Source organism: Pinus tabuliformis, chromosome 4_2 (assembly GCF_031772625.1).
Source record: "Pinus tabuliformis cultivar Carrire ecotype Pingquan chromosome 4_2, CPIR1, whole genome shotgun sequence".
NCBI lineage: Eukaryota > Viridiplantae > Streptophyta > Pinopsida > Pinales > Pinaceae > Pinus > Pinus tabuliformis.
The window spans coordinates 660,180,614-660,197,110 of record NC_142304.1 but is presented as its reverse complement, the minus strand read 5'-3'; the positions used below and the strand labels follow the sequence as shown (position 1 = coordinate 660,197,110).

The 16,497-nt window shown below is 38.8% G+C and overlaps 1 protein-coding gene and 1 pseudogene across 1 annotated transcript in view; both read right to left on the bottom strand.

The window, feature by feature from the left end:
- The window catches only part of LOC149171137 (uncharacterized), a 38,428-nt pseudogene extending 30,812 nt beyond the window's left edge, over window positions 1-7,616 (bottom strand).
- Window positions 1-16,497, bottom strand: part of LOC149171135 (uncharacterized) — a 207,739-nt gene that overhangs the window by 129,916 nt on the left and 61,326 nt on the right. The window lies entirely within an intron of this gene.

The following is a 16,497-nucleotide window of genomic DNA, read 5'->3' as shown; positions in this document are numbered from 1 at the left end:
ATGCTCGAATTGGTGGATATCTCTTATTTGGTTATGAGGGAGAGACGAGTACCATAAAATTGCATGTATGATGGTACTTGGGAAGACATCCTGGCCTGGTTGATATTGAGATCTCAGTTAATGTCTAGATCCCATGAAAAGGGTATCATATGAAGCTTTGGTTTAGTGTCGATCCCTGGATCCCTCTAAGAGTTGGTGTCAAAGAATGGAGGCCTAGATGGTATCTATATCTTGTTGGATTGATGCCAAGGTTGTAGCCTAATGGTACCTGTTGACCACTACCGGTCAACTACCTATGCAGTACCCCCCCTTTTCTTTGCAAAAAGGGGCAGCACTTGATCGACGTGTCCGTGCCATCCTACAGTCATCAGCAGCTTGATCATTTTAATTTTAAACCCAGTTTGCATGTATGAATTGTAAATAATCTTAGCAGATATGAGTCGTTTATGTAAAATTGCCTAGGTGGACCTAACTTTCTAATGATAATCTACGTCCCGGAAGGTTTTTCGTCTCACCGATCTATGATCGGCAGAGTTTTCCTTCAGCCTGACCCCAAAGTTGGGATGCATTTTGTTATTAGAACTTTAGGAGAATCCTAGTGTGTTAATCTGCTAGATTATAGTTGTGTCGCAGAAACTGGATGATTCATGAGGGTCTATGATAAAGGGGTTTTCCCCCTTAAGATGTAAATTGTAAAAGTCACGATGTAATGTGTCTTGACGGTTGGAAAATGTTTTAAATCCCCTCATGAGTCCTAAGTCCTAGGTCCTAGGTGATGTTTCCAAAGGCTTAGTTCGATGATCCATTTAAGAAAATAAATAAAATAATAAAATAAAATTAAAAATTAAAAATTAAAAATTAAAAAATGAAATAAACAATAAAATAATTATAAAATTATAAAATAAAGTAAAAACCCTAAATAATAAAATAATAATATTTTGAGTGAATGCATGCAAAATATTATATTTAATAATAAGTTAACAATTTCGACGGATGAGATTAAGAGATGTCTTGATCCTCATCGACGGTCGAGATCATTTCGACATGGATCACTCGAAGTAGTCGTTGGGATCATTTCCTTTAAATAGGGTGCTAGGGGTCATTTCAGATCATTGGATCTGTGAGTCTGGTACTGAAGAAGCTCTCTTGTAATCTGTTTCTGGTTAATAAAAGAAGACTTTGGGGTCCAAATCTTGCTGGTGTTACTCTCTGGAAGTGCTGTGAGCTAATTTAGTTCTGCATATTTTATTTTTCAGCCATTAATAATAGCTTATTGTAGAGTATTGTGAGCACAGGTATCTTGTTCACTTGCTAGGGTTTGAGTGGTGTTAGGGTTTCTAAAGTAATGGCAGGTATCTCCATTACCTTTTGAGATATAGCAGCATTTTTGCCCTCTTTACTGATGGTTATTTTGAGCTGTGCAGAAAACCCTTACTGAAGAAGATTGGTGGGCGTTTGGGGAAGTTCTCGGCTGAACCAGCCAACTTCCGCAAGCACTTTTTGCTGAGCCCAGTTAGATTTGATCCTGGGTCTATCATTCAGTTTATTTTTCTAAGTTGCATGAGAGATTTTCTGAAGTTCTTCACAGTGAAAGCCTGAAATTTTTATTCTTCAAAATATTTCTGTGCTTATTGCTGAATCTAGCTGTTAAGGGGCCAAAATCTGTAAATTAATCCACTGTTTTGGGGTTTAAAATTTTGCTCTATAATTAGGGTTTTATTTTCTTTTAATTGCAGTTGCCCAGGATCAGCCCGCAGGCAATTCCTTCAAAATTTTTGACGCAGGCTTCAATGTTAAATCTGAATGCAATAAATTTTTATGCGTATACAGCGTGATTTCACATATCAAACAGTGACATGAGGTGGTTTTGAATATGTACGCGGTTTCAGATTGTTGATGCGCATTTCTCACGTTCCTCCATCCGCCGACAACTTGCACGCAAACAAAACCTGCATTTTTCTTTCATCCAGCAGACAGAATTCAGAACACTGCCATTCCTGAGTCATTTCCACGCTCAGCTCATCGAGAACCTGCACCTGCAAGCACAAACAGAGCATTCGAAACTCTCTCTACATACGTTACGGGTTTTGGTTCGGGCTGTAACAGCATGAGATGAAAGCAGCGTGAGGTGAAAACACGCATCCACACCGCTGTCGGGGTATCTGATCCGCAGACAGGCTCAGTTTCTTTATTTTTTGGCTCTTGACTGTATGCGTCGTTGCCAGCAACCTGCCATATCCACGCATCCAAAATAAAAAGAATGGACGGCTGTGAAACAAAATAACAGGCGAATCAGGCCTCTGCTTCAATTGTAGTCTGCTGGCCTACACTCGTGAATGGTGCTTCGTACAGGCCTCTGCCTCAATTTTCGTATGGAATCAGGGTTACGATTTTTCAAGCGGATCATTTTCCATGCGTTTGCGTTTTGGTTACGTTCAGCGGCTTGGGTCTACATCCGTAGTAGGTAAATCGAACTTGTTGTGGTCATTCTGCGTGGTTAACCTTTGGTCTAGGGTTACGTATTTCATCCTAACGTGCAGCTCAAAACTTTTTTACGGTTTACGTTTATTTTATCAGTTTTCAGATAAAGCTTCGACCTTTTTATTGTTTAGCGTAGGCACTTTTGTTTGTTTTAGCTTTATAAAGATTTAAAATTAAAAAACAAAAGAAATGCGTTAAGGTTTTGTTAGATTTTAATCATTTAAATTTTTGATTTAATATTTATTATTTTAGTTTAGGACTTTATTTTGTTTAGATTTTAAATAATTTCAATTTTATGAAAAATAAAAAAATAAAAAAAGATTTATTTATAATTTTTTAGGCTTAGTTTTATTTTTATATAGTTAGGTTTTTAGATTATTTTTTTTAGATTTTTTCAATTTTTAGGTTTTTTTTTTTAGTCAAAAAAAAAAAATTCGAAAAAGTGTAAAAAAAATTCTGGAATGAATGTTTATCCTTTTAGACAGATCTGCGCGTAAATGAATTTTTCTAAGATTTTGATGCATATGGTATCTAGTTAATGATTCATGACCTTGCGTGGTTGTTTCAAAGCTTTGATCGAAATTTTCTTGTTTACTGGATATCGTTATTGAGCTTTGCCCATTTTAAGAGCGTCGTTGTTTCAATTGATATCTTGCGTCGTTCTAGCTTTCATGATAAATGCTTGCTCTGCATGGTTTACATTGTTGCAGCATCTGACAATTTAACAATTAAATATTTACTCCACAAGGCACTGGTCTTTTTAACTTCTAAATCCATCTAGTGCTTATTGTATCGTGTCTCCCAACCAGCTGGTCGACAGTTGGTCTTCATCATATCATAGGGTCTGCCCCCCTTAGCCGCGGGAGACAGGCTTAAACGGAGGGATCGGGGATCAGAGTGACAGCCCCCGGTCTGAGGGTTGTCGTGTTAATCTGCGCGACAACATTTTTTGGCGCCGTTGCCGGGGACAGAGTTTTTCTGTTCCTGGAGTTTCATCGACATTCATCTTCTCATCTTTCTCATCTCTCATTTGAGCTGGTAGATTCAACCTTTGGGGTTATCATTTGGATCTTTTATTGCCTTATTTTTCGCCATATCAGCAGCTTCTCTTTTGTTCGTTTCTTGTTTGGGTGGCGACTCCATTTCATTTATTTTCCCAGACAAGAAGCCTTCCTCATATCTACTTGTGGTTCCTTTTTGGATCTTAGAATCAGATTCATTGTTCAAGTGGCGACTCCACTCCTTTCATCTATTGACTTTCTTGAGCAAAGGTCCCGTTCTATCATCCATTTCATCCCTTATTATTCATCATGGATTATTCATTTAAACCATGTCGTTTTACTGACCGTCTCCATGATTTTCCGGAGGAGGCCATTCCTAAATTACCTATTTTTTCAGGTGGTGATTCAATCGCTGTTAGAAGGCATCTAGGCTTGTTTACTCGCATAATGATCATATATTGTAGACCCCCTCAGTTTAATCATGAAGATATCAAGATGCGCCTATTTGTCCTTTCTTTAGAAGATGATGCTTTGAATTGGTTTAACAATTTTCCTAAGGAATCTTTCACTTCTTTACAAGACATTGTCGATGCTTTTAAAGATAGATATGGTTATCCAAACAGCTTGCCTTCTGCCCCTAAAATTGTGCAACAGAAAGAAAGTGATCCTATAAAAGGTCCAGCTGTTGAAGAAAGATTTCAAGGTCAGAATGTGTCATCCACCTGTACTATTTCAGATCAAGTCCATGGAAAAGCAGGGACAAATGACAACGAAAAGGAAGAGCAAAAGCAAATTATACAAGATCTAATGATGCTGGTGAAAAATATGGAAAGCAATCAAACTAATTATGTCAATGATGTCAAAACTTTATGCACCCACCTGGAAAAACGTAATAGGGAGATGGAGATCATGCAAAATCAGCATACTAAAGAAATTGAGGCCATGAAGACTAATCATGAAACAGAAATTAGATTCATGCAAAGCAAAATGTCAGGCTTAGAAGAAAATATGATGACCATGAAAGCTGATCATGATAGGGAAATTGATTCCATGCAAAACAAGTTATTAACTATGGATGAAGAAATGACTATCATGACGTTCAATCATAATAATCAGTTGGCTAACATGCAAGCAAATCATAGAGAAGAAATAAATTCCATGCAGCATTGCTTGATGAACATGAAGGAAAAGAACGATAAAGTAATAAAAGACATGGAAGAACATCATGCCAGACAAATCAGTGCTATAAAGGTTGAACACTCTAGTCAGATGGATGCCATTAAAATACAAGCTCAAAAGTTTCAACAATGGTCAAAGGATAAGAGAAACCAGGGGACATCAACAGAGCAGGAGCCTTCTCATTTGTTGCAACGAGTTCCATCTTATTATGAGGAGGTCATTGATTCGATTGAAAGGTGGTTAATTGAAGGAGATCCAGATAGACTTAAAAACGACAAAGATCAGATGCAGGATAAAGAAAGACATATCACGCATACTTCATCTGATAGTTTTGAAACAGAAAGTTCCAGGTCATCAGTAATTCAACCTGCCAGAAAGAAGAAGCGCAAAAGAAAGAAAATGAGACGAAGATTTGATGCATCAGATGGCCGCGAGCAGCTTGATTTTCGGATAGGAAAAAGTCCTACCATATGCAGAATTGGACATGGCACATCTGATAAGCAGCCGACAGATTTGCCTGAAAGCAGGCAAATGCTCAGTATGCACTATATTGAACACATCTGATGCCAGGGGCATCCTTTGTATTGTATTTCTAACCCTACTCCTTGTCATTTCAGCATTTTCATTTATGTTTTAGGATTAGAGTTACTTTTCTAGATAGTTAATAAATGAAGAGCTTTTATCTTTCCTGTGCTTAATGTATATGATGATTTTGGATGGACGCTACTTATTTTTGTGTTGTATGGATGCAGATTCTGGATTCTCACATTCCTACAGTGCAGCAACGTGTCCCCAAGTAGAGCCAGATGTTGACCACTACCGGTCAACTACCTATGCAGTACCCCCCCTTTTCTTTGCAAAAAGGGGCAACACTTGATCGACATGTCCGTGCCATCCTACAGTCATCAGCAGCTTGATCATTTTAATTGTAAACCCAGTCTGCATGTATGAATTGTAAATAATCTTAGCAGATATGAGTCGTTTATGTAAAATTGCCTAGGTGGACCTAACTTTCTAATGATAATCTACGTCCTGGAAGGTTTTTCGTCTCACCGATCTATGATCGGCAGAGTTTTCCTTCAGCCTGACCCCAAAGCTGGGATGCATTTTGTTATTAGAACTTTAGGAGAATCCTAGTGTGTTAATCTGCTAGATTATAGTTGTGTCGCAGAAACTGGGTGATTCATGAGGGTCTATGATAAAGGGGTTTTCCCCCTTAAGATGTAAATTGTAAAAGTCACGATGTAATGTGTCTTGACGGTTGGAAAATGTTTTAAATCCCCTCATGAGTCCTAAGTCCTAGGTGATGTTTCCAAAGGCTTAGTTCGATGATCCATTTAAGAAAATAAATAAAATAATAAAAAAAAATTAAAAAAAAAAAAATTAAAAAAAATTAAAAAAAATTAAAAAAAAAATTAAAAAATGAAATAAATAATAAAAAAATTATAAAATAAAGTAAAAACCCTAAATAATAAAATAATAATATTTTGAGTGAATGCATGCAAAATATTATTTTTAATAATAAGTTAACAATTTCGACGGATGAGATTAAGAGATGTCTTGATCCTCATCGACGGTCGAGATCATTTCGACATGGATCACTCGAACTAGCCATTGGGATCATTTCCTTTAAATAGGGTGCTAGGGGTAATTTCATATCATTGGATCTGTGAGTCTGGTACTGAAGAAGCTCTCTTGTAATCTGTTTCTGGTTAATAAAAGAAGACTTTGGGGTCCAAATCTTGCTGGTGTTACTTTCTGGAAGTGCTGTGAGCTAATTTAGTTCTGCATATTTTATTTTTCAGCCATTAATAATAGCTTATTGTAGAGTATTGTGAGCACAGGTATCTTGTTCACTTGCTAGGGTTGAGTGGTGTTAGGGTTTCTGAAGTAATGGCAGGTATCTCCATTACCTTTTGAGATCTAGCAGCATTTTTGCCCTCTTTACTGATGGTTATTTTGAGCTGTGCAGAAAACCCTTACTGAAGAAGACTGGTGGGCGTTTGGGGAAGTTCTCGGCTGAACCAGCCAACTCCCGCAAGCACTTTTTGCTGAGCCCAGTTGGATTTGATCCTGGGTCTATCATTCAGTTTATTTTTCTAAGTTGCATGAGAGATTTTCTGAAGTTCTTCACAGTGAAAGCCTGAAATTTTTATTCTTCAAAATATTTCTGTGCTTATTGCTGAATCTGGCTGTTAAGGGGCCAAAATCTGTAAATTAATCAGCTGTTTTGGGGTTTAAAATTTTGCTCTATAATTAGGGTTTTATTTTCTTTTAATTGCAGTTGCCCAGGATCGGCCCGCAGGCAATTCCTTCAAAAATTTTGACGCAGGCTTCAATGTTAAATCTGAATGCAATAAATTTTTATGCGTATACAGCGTGATTTCACATATCAAACAGTGACATGAGGTGGTTTTGAATATGTACGCGGTTTCAGATTGTTGATACGCATTTCTCACGTTCCTCCATCCGCCGACAACTTGCACGCAAACAAAACCTGCATTTTTCTTTCAGCCAGCAGACAGAATTCAGAACGCTGCCATTCCTGAGTCATTTCCACGCTCAGCTCATCGAGAACCTGCACCTGCAAGCACAAACAGAGCATTCGAAACTCTCTCTACATACATTACGGGTTTTGGTTCGGGCTGTAACAGCGTGAGATGAAAGCAGCGTGAGGTGAAAACACGCATCCACGCCGCTGTCGGGGTATCTGATCCGCAGACAGGCTCAGTTTCTTTATTTTTTGGCTCTCGACTGTATGCGTCGTTGCCAGCAACCTGCCATATCCACGCATTCAAAATAAAAAGAATGGACGGCTGTGAAACAAAATAACAGGCGAATCAGGCCTCTGCTTCAATTGTAGTCTGCTGGCCTACACTCGTGAATGGTGCTTCGTACAGGCCTCTGCCTCAATTTTCGTCTGGAATCAGGGTTACGATTTTTCAAGCGGATCATTTTCCATGCGTTTGCGTTTTGGTTACGTTCAGCGGCTTGGGTCTACATCCGTAGCAGGTAAATCGAACTTGTTGTGGTCATTCTGCGTGGTTAACCTTTGGTCTAGGGTTACGTATTTCATCCTAACGTGCAGCTCAAAACTTTTTTACGGTTTACGTTTATTTTATCAGTTTTCAGATAAAGCTTCGACCTTTTTATTGTTTAGCGTAGGCACTTTTGTTTGTTTTAGCTTTATAAAGATTTAAAATTAAAAAACAAAAGAAATGAGTTAAGGTTTTGTTAGATTTTAAATAATTTCAATTTTATGAAAAATAAAAAAATAAAAAAAGATTTATTTATAATTTTTTAGGCTTAGTTTTATTTTTATATAGTTAGGTTTTTAGATTATTTTTTTTAGATTTTTTCAATTTTTAGGTTTTTTTTTTTTTTTTTTAGTCAAAAAAAAAAAATTCGAAAAAGTGTAAAAAAAAATTGTGGAATGAATGTTTATCCTTTTAGACAGATCTGCGCGTAAATGAATTTTTCTAAGATTTTGATGCATATGGTATCTAGTTAATGATTCATGACCTTGCGTGGTTGTTTCAAAGCTTTGATCGAAATTTTCTTGTTTACTGGATATCGTTATTGAGCTTTGCCCATTTTAAGAGCGTCGTTGTTTCAATTGATATCTTGCGTCGTTCTAGCTTTCATGATAAATGCTTGCTCTGCATGGTTTACATTGTTGCAGCATCTGACAATTTAACGATTAAATATTGACTCCACAAGGCACTGGTCTTTTTAACTTCTAAATCCATCTAGTGCTTATCGTATCGTGTCTCCCAACCAGCTGGTCGACAGTTGGTCTTCACCATATCATAGGGTCTACCCCCCTTAGCCGCGGGAGACAGGCTTAAACAGAGGGATCGGGGATCAGAGTGACAGCCCCCGATCTGAGGGTTGTCGTGTTAATCTGCGCGACAACAGTACCTATAGTGAAAAATGCCTAGATGACACCTTAGTCCCTGTTGGGAGGATACCTCTGCAGTTAAGGTATCCCTAGCATTATGTATGTTGTTGTACTTTTCTTAAGAACATTTCAAATTGAGGTCAACCATGTACCAGTTGAACAATTGTGAATACCTCCCTAGTTAAAAGGGAGTGTTGAGAAATATAACTAGTATCGGTCTTCATAATTGTATTTGAGTCATATTGTAATTTATTTGTCAAAAGAAAGAAAATAAAAATTATTTTGTATAAGAAAAATTATTTATAAGCATGGGTTTCAGGCTTTATTTATTTTATCGTTGGATCAAAGCACCCATTGTGTGCTTCTAAGGTGTATTTCATGAGTCATTGTCCACATCATCTTGTCCTAGACCGTTCTTGAGCTTATTGTATCAAAGAAGAAATTTATTTTTGAGCCCAAAATGTATTTTGTGCCTCCACCAAGTCAGATTTCCCTCTAGTCAAGTCGGCCTCAAAGGGAAGCTACAACCACTATAAATAGAAGTGCTGCTCGACCTCATTTTCTCACTCACTCAAACAAGTTCGATCTACAGTTTGTAAAGGAGAAAAAGGTGTGAAGAAGTCTAGGAAAGAAGGAGAAAACCCTAAGCGAAGGAGGAGAAACCTTAGCGAAGGAATAAGACCACTTTTCTCTTGATTCTGCCTTACACGTGCGAAATTACTAGATTGCAAAAGAGGGCCGAAATTGTAGATCTGCAAGAGGACCGAAAATCTGATGCAGGAGGGCCAAAATCTGAGTTTGATGCAGGATTGACGCAGTTTGACTTAAGTTGACTTTTGGAGTTTGGCTAATCATCTTAGGAGGCTGACTTGGTGGATTGGAGGAGGTATTTGTCTTAGTCAAGGGTCTTGGTTGTCTCATTTGATTTGGTTCTAAAGTAAGAGAAAAGAATTTTTTATTTTTCCCCTAGGAGAGGGGTTTTTGCCCTAGTTGACAGCCTACATCCTGTGTCCTTGATCTTCATGTTTATGTTTTGGTAGTTGCTTGAATATAAGAAGATAAAAGAATACATAAAGAAATTAAAGAAGATCTAAAAGAAGATAAATAATTATGACAAGGAATTATCAAGAAAAGAAAAGTTTTCTGCCTTTATAATTTTCCAACACAAAGCCACCAAACACTTTATTTGCATGGTTGCAAATTTCCACAGATGGTGGTTGCAGATTTCTGCAACTGGTTACGGCACTTTGCTTGATATGCACAACCACTGTAGAGATGGATAGAACATCGTCTACAGAGCAGCTCGTAAAATGCACTACACCTTATAGTTTTATCCAATCAGAGAATTAACATTTTTTCATTTACAAAAATGAATTGTCAGCATTGACAATTTGGTAAAACGAAAAACCCCGCGCAGGGCAATTATGTCCTATCAACCATTTATTAGCTAATCAAAAATTGGAAATTTAAATTTCTTAAAATACAAAACTATAGTCAAATTTTTAATAATTCAAATTAAAACAAGTGTAATATGCAGTGTCGCTGCTTAGAACCTACCTCTTATGCAAAAAGTAGAGAACCCTTATGGGGTGAATGTGATCATATAACATAGTTATATTAGGTGCATGATTTAAGCACCACAACCTTGGTCAAGGGGGGAATCAAATCGCTAATAATCTATTAGTACATGATAACATAGCTTTATGAAAAAAGTGTCGGCAACAATTAAAAAATTAAACTATCAAAAAAAATATTATGATTAATAGAATATATTAATGGAAAAAGGTGAAAAAGCATTGTTATTAGAAAGAATAAGTCAATTAATAGAAAGCAAGCAAGGAATGATTATAGGTTTATAAATATTTTTTGTTAAAAATAAGTATGATAATGAATAGAAATAATATATTAATAATGGAAAAGTCCATATATGTAAATTTTATTTTAAATAATTAATTTATGACGACACTTGGTGATTAGATTATTATTAGCAAATATCTATGTTGCCAGGAAACGTGGGTTCGGGGATGGGTACGTCATTTTTTGAAACAGGGTGTGTGGGTTCATCAGGGGTATATTATAATTTATATATATATATATATAATATAAATATTATATTTTATAAATTATAATATATATGAATTTTCATATTTTTCAACTTTAAACGATAAAACTAAAATATTTATGATTTAAACTTTAAATATTTAAACATGCACATCATTGAACATTCAACATTCACAATGAAATTTCAAAATTTCTAGTTTGATATCAAGTGCAAATTGGGGTTTACAAATTAATAAGAATCATGATATATGTCCATTGTCATACTACATTCAAAATTTGGCTTAAGGCATCTCCAAACAAGAACTAGGAAATTTTAAAATACTAAAATAAAAATAGCTAATAGTGAACAATGGCTTCCTCAAGCCATGTCATCAGCATCACTCAGATCTTCAATTAGCATGCTCTCTAGGTAGGAATCACTCTCATCTTGAGGCTCCTGCTCATCCATAGCAACTGGAGGTAGCTCAAGAAGGCCATCTAGTTGTATCTCCTCATCCACACACATAGCATCGTCTGTGTATTGGTCCCATCTCTTGAAAGGACCCTCCTTCTACTTAGGGTCTTTTCGAGATATGAGACGAAGTGTGACATGAATGTACACTAAGTTCTTTGCCTTCTTTGAGCCCAACCTATTTCTCTTTATTGAATGGATAAAGACATAAGTACTCCAATTCCTCTCGCAAGATGAAGAACTAGCTACCTAGAATATTAGGGAAAGCCCATTAAATTAATTAAAAATTTAAAAATAAAAACTAGAATGAACCCCTAAAGAACCTGATTTTGGGGTTCCAGAGACCCATCATCAAGGTTCTCCATACCCATCAAGACAAAAGAACCCAAAAAATTTAATGGAGAACCTAGTTCTTCATAGAAGAACCCAGTACTTATGGGTTCTTCTCAGAAGCACCCGTACCCGACTCTGGTACTTAGGGACGAGAACCCGGGACGAGTTCGAGAACCCCACCCTCGGGTTCGCGAACCTGTGCAACATAGGAAAATATACAACAATTAATAGAAAGAAAGCAAGGAATGGTTATAGGTTAATAAATATTTGTTGTTAAAAATAAATATGATAACGAATGGAAAGAAAATATTATGGAAAAATCCATATATGAAGACACTTGGTGATTAGAGTTTTTATTTTTCAGGCAAATTTAATTCTAACAAATTGATTCTAAACCACATAAAATTAATCATCCACTAATAAAAAACTAGAAATTCAAATTTTAAAAATTCAAAAATCAATTTTCAATTTCTAAAAAAAAAAAATTTCATATTTAATTTTACCAAAACTTTAATAAACTTTGCAAATAGTTTTTAAAAATTTGCAAATTATTTAAGAGTAAATTACAATATACTCTGCCCTCAACACGTATAATAAAATTAATAGAAACTTTGGTTATGGTTTTTGTATTTGGATGGATTAATAGATGGTCAACGTGGTTTGACTGCTATGTGATTGCTATAATCCCTAGCTAGAGGGAGGGATTAATAAACATGAATGATTTCTTTCGCTCTTCTCCTTTATGAAAAGAAAAAAAATGTTCTAATTAATTCATCATAGTCAACCTTATATTTGGCTATAGAATGGGTGATCGTAAGCTATGCTAGTTGTGCCTCTACACTTGTGAAGAATTATTATATTGCAATGAGTAGCAAAATCTTTTAATGTGATTGTGCCTAGTTGCACAATACAAAGAAATAGGTGCATGTTTTTGAAATGAAATCATGTTGAAAATGTGACCCCAAAAATAAATGGGGAAAAGCAATATATAAATATAAAGAGAGAGAGAGAGTGGGAAAGAGAGAAAGAGATAGAGCGAGTAACACAATCTATTGAAATTTTGAAAGAAAGCAGTATGAGTAAATCCACAAGAACATTTCAATGACAAGAAATGTTCCACCATTGCTTATTTTGAGATCCTAAGCATTAGTACCACTATTTGCCTTTGCCTTGCCTAATCCAAGTTTTAAAATATGGTAGAAAAAGCTTAACATGCCTAATCAATGATTTTAGTTTGAGTGAAGATTTGTTTTTGCTAAGGCTGTAATAGAGGAGTTCAACAACCAATACCACCAACATTGAAGTACATAAAGGGCTTGGTGCTTTTGATTAAAAGTCAATCCTGTTGATTTGAGGTAGCATCGGATATGCTCTAGCCACGAAAATTGGTGGAGAGGCTAAAGCACATGAGATCTCCAAGACCTAGAAATAAAATATTAATGTGAATTAATATAAAACTAAGTTAGAATGGTCCAAAAGTCATGGATCAAGCCGGATCTAATCTTAGCCATTGATTAGGGACTTAATCTCAGCTGTTGAATTGTCAACAAGAAAAGTATAAGAAGAGGCTTGAGGGTCAATTGGAGAACACATTGAGTTGATCAAGAATTCGATTTTCTGGGGCAGGGCTTGCTAAGGAAATCGAAAGAGTGATCAGAGTTGCAACTGAGGGGCAGTGAGTAAAGTAGCAGAGAGGCAGGGATAGTACCTGGAGCATCAGCACAGAGGCCGGGAGAGCGTTGACGCAGAGCCAGCCAAAGGCCACGCAGAGGTAGCGAGGAGTTGCGCAGAGCCTGAGGAGGGCCAGTGTGGGAGACGCAAAGGCTCCAGAGGCTAACGCAGAGCCTCGAGAGGCTGATGCGGAGCCTCGAGAGGCTGACGCTAGGCCAAATAGGCTGACGCTGGGCTAGAGAGGCTGACGCTGGGATTTTCCGTGGGGCAGATTGGAGCTGGAGAGCTGGATAGGGTGACGCAGTCCCTATCAGAGTGATAGAGAGCAGCAGAAATGTTGCAGTGTCGCTGTGGGATCGTTCATTCGATGATTTAGCCGGAATATCTGTCTCTGATTGAGAGGTACTACTGTCGAGGGCATTCTCTGTTGGGTGAGCCATTTCTTGCACCCAGATTGTATTCTGAAACTGCTTAATAATAAAACCCTCTAATAGCTGCACCAATTTTCCCGCATTGGGTTTTTCCGGGGACATTAGTCCAAAAATAATTGTCACTTGCGTGCTTGTTTCTTTCAGTTGATGATATGTATGTGTTGATACTGTACTTGTATTTATTTTCAGTAATTACATGCTAATTAACTTGTTAAGTAACTGAACAAGTAGGAAGAAATAAATCAGATAGTACAGGAAGAATTTCTAACGGATAGACTTAGAAATTCCAACATGGTACTAGAGCATGGTTACATATCACAGGATAAGTGAAGGCATCAACCGAGCAGAGCAGCAGCAGCGAAAACAACTGTCCCGAGTGACAGAAGTTGTTCCTAGCAGAAAGCAACAAGAAAAGGGTGACGCAGAGAGCCTCCGTCATCAATTCGAGCCAAGAGGAGGATTAGCGTTGAGGCAGAGAGGGCAAACCTAACCTACGCAGTGCCCAGTCATCTTTCTTAGCCAGGAAGGATCGATGTTGTGGCCAGGAGGTGCAGATTATGTAGGTGTCGGATTGTGCTGAGCCTAGAGGCTCTAACCTTCAAACTGTTGGGGCATAGGATGGGTACGTTGTGAAGCGAAGCTAGTAGGGTACTGTGGTCAGAACAGTACCTAACAAGGGAAGACCAAGGAGGAGGGAGTTGCTATCGAGGATTGGTAGAGGGATTTCCGGAAGGGAAATCAAGGCTCAGAGGGAATCAAACCGAGAACTTCTAGACAAGAAGTAGAGATACTTGAAAGAGTCAAAAGAGGAGCAGCGAAATGGCAGTGAATGGGCTAAGAGATCAGGATAGACTAGACGGAGCTTCAAACTTCGTAGTCTGGAAGGCCAGTATCTTGTCCATTCTAGACAGGTATCGCATCAAACACTTCGCCTTGAAAACGATAGCAATCCCAGTTGACCCAGCTGAAAATGACAAGTACGAGGAGGCAATGGCCAAGGCAAAATGCATCATCCTTGATGGGGTCAAGGATGATGTGAAGCCACACATTGCCGAGAAGGAGACGGAAAATGAGATGTGGGAGGCCCTGAAGAAATTATACCAGCATAGTTATGTGCAAAGGAGGATGTTACTTGAAAACCAGCTACGGTCATATCAGATGCAGAAGGGAGAGCAGATAGATGCCTTCCTTGGTGGATTGAAGGAGATCTGTGATCAGCTAACTTCCATAGGGGCCACACCGGATCAGGAACTGATGGTGAGGACCGCATTGAACGCAGTCTCAGAGGATTGGGAGGTATTTGTCCAGAGCATACTAGGCAGGGCAAGCCTTCCAGATTGGGAGGAACTGCAGACAACTCTTCGTCAAGAAGAGATTAGATGGGTGTCCAAGGCGGGGAGTAGCGGATAAGGGGTCAAAATCAAGAACGAGGAGGAAGAAGATGCGGCTCTCGCATTTGCAGGAAAGCAAGAGAAAAGAAAGAAAAAGGACCTCTCCAAGGTCAAGTGCTTCCATTGTGGGGAACTGGGTCACTATGCGAACCAGTGTCCTAGGAAGAAGAGCAAGGGAGAGGCTTCTGAGACCAAGGTTGCTCCCTCTAAGGGGGAGAAAGAAGTGGAGACTGATGACAACTGTGCCATGAGTGCTCATGCACCTCGAGAGAAGAGGTACGGAGACATCGAGCTGTAGTCAAACGGAGTACAGGTGATGAGGGGCAGGATCCTCGAGCTACCTAACCTCTTGGATTATACATGGCTACGGAAGCCCCAAAGAAGAGTAGCAGGACTGGCAGATGTCAGTAGATATGGATGCGGACGGAGCGATAAAGAGGGCTACAGTGCAGGAGTCCCAGGACAGCGTGAGGCAGCAGTGCGAGAGGCATGGAGTTGTTGCAGCAGCGGAGTCCCAGGACAGCATGAGGCAGCAGTGTGAGAGGCATGGAGTTGTTGTAGCAGCGCAGAGGTCTGTAGAGGGAGCACTTGTCAGTGACAGAGGGAGCTTCAGCATCGGGAGTGTTTCTAGCCTGACAGAGATGTCAGAATTGGGAGGATCAGTTACTTACTTCTCAGTAACTGGGTTGCAGTGCAGCAGTTAGCAGTCGCAGTGCTATGGACAGCATGATGAGAGGGGATGCAGTGCAGATGCAACAGTGGCAGTGGCAGGGCCATGGGCAACAACATGGATGCAGAGGGAGTTGTCGTACGGATGCAGCAGTGGCAGTGGCAGGGCCATGGGTAGTAGTACATGATGCAGCAATGCAAAGGATGTTGGGCAACAGGCCTAGCATCAGCACAAGGACCAATGCCGGATGATCAGGGTGATACTAAGTGAGGAGTATTACTAGAGCACAGTCCTCGCTAAGAGGGAGTGTTGATTTGGGGTAGCATCAGATGTGCTCTAGCCACGAAAATTGGTGGAGAGGCTAAAGCACATGAGATCTCCAAGACCCAGAAATGGTTTGGGCAAAATCTAACCAGTTTGGGAGATATTAAAATAATTAATATTTTTAATGGAGTCCCTAAGTCTAAACTTAGGAAAAATAAAATATTAATGTGAATTAATATAAAACTGAGTTAGAATGGTCCAAAAGTCATGGATCAATCCAGATCTAATCTTAGTCGTTGATTAGGGACTTAATCTCGGCCGCTGAATTGTCAACGAGAAAAGTATAAGAAGAGGCTTGAGGATTAGTTGGAGAACACAATGAGTTGATCGAGAATTCGATTTTCTGGGGCAAGGCTTGCTAAGGAAATCGAAGGAGTGATCAGAGTTGCAGCTGAGGGGCAATGAATACAGTAGCAGAGAGGCAGAGAGAGTACCGGGAGCATCCATGCAGAAGCCGGGAGAGGGTTGACGCAGAGTCAACTAGAGGCCACACGGAGGCAGCCAGGAATTGCGCAGAGCCTGAGGAGGGCCAGCATGGGAGACACAAAGGCTCTAGAAGCTGACGCAGAGCCCCGAGAGGCTAATGCAAACCCTAGAGGCTGA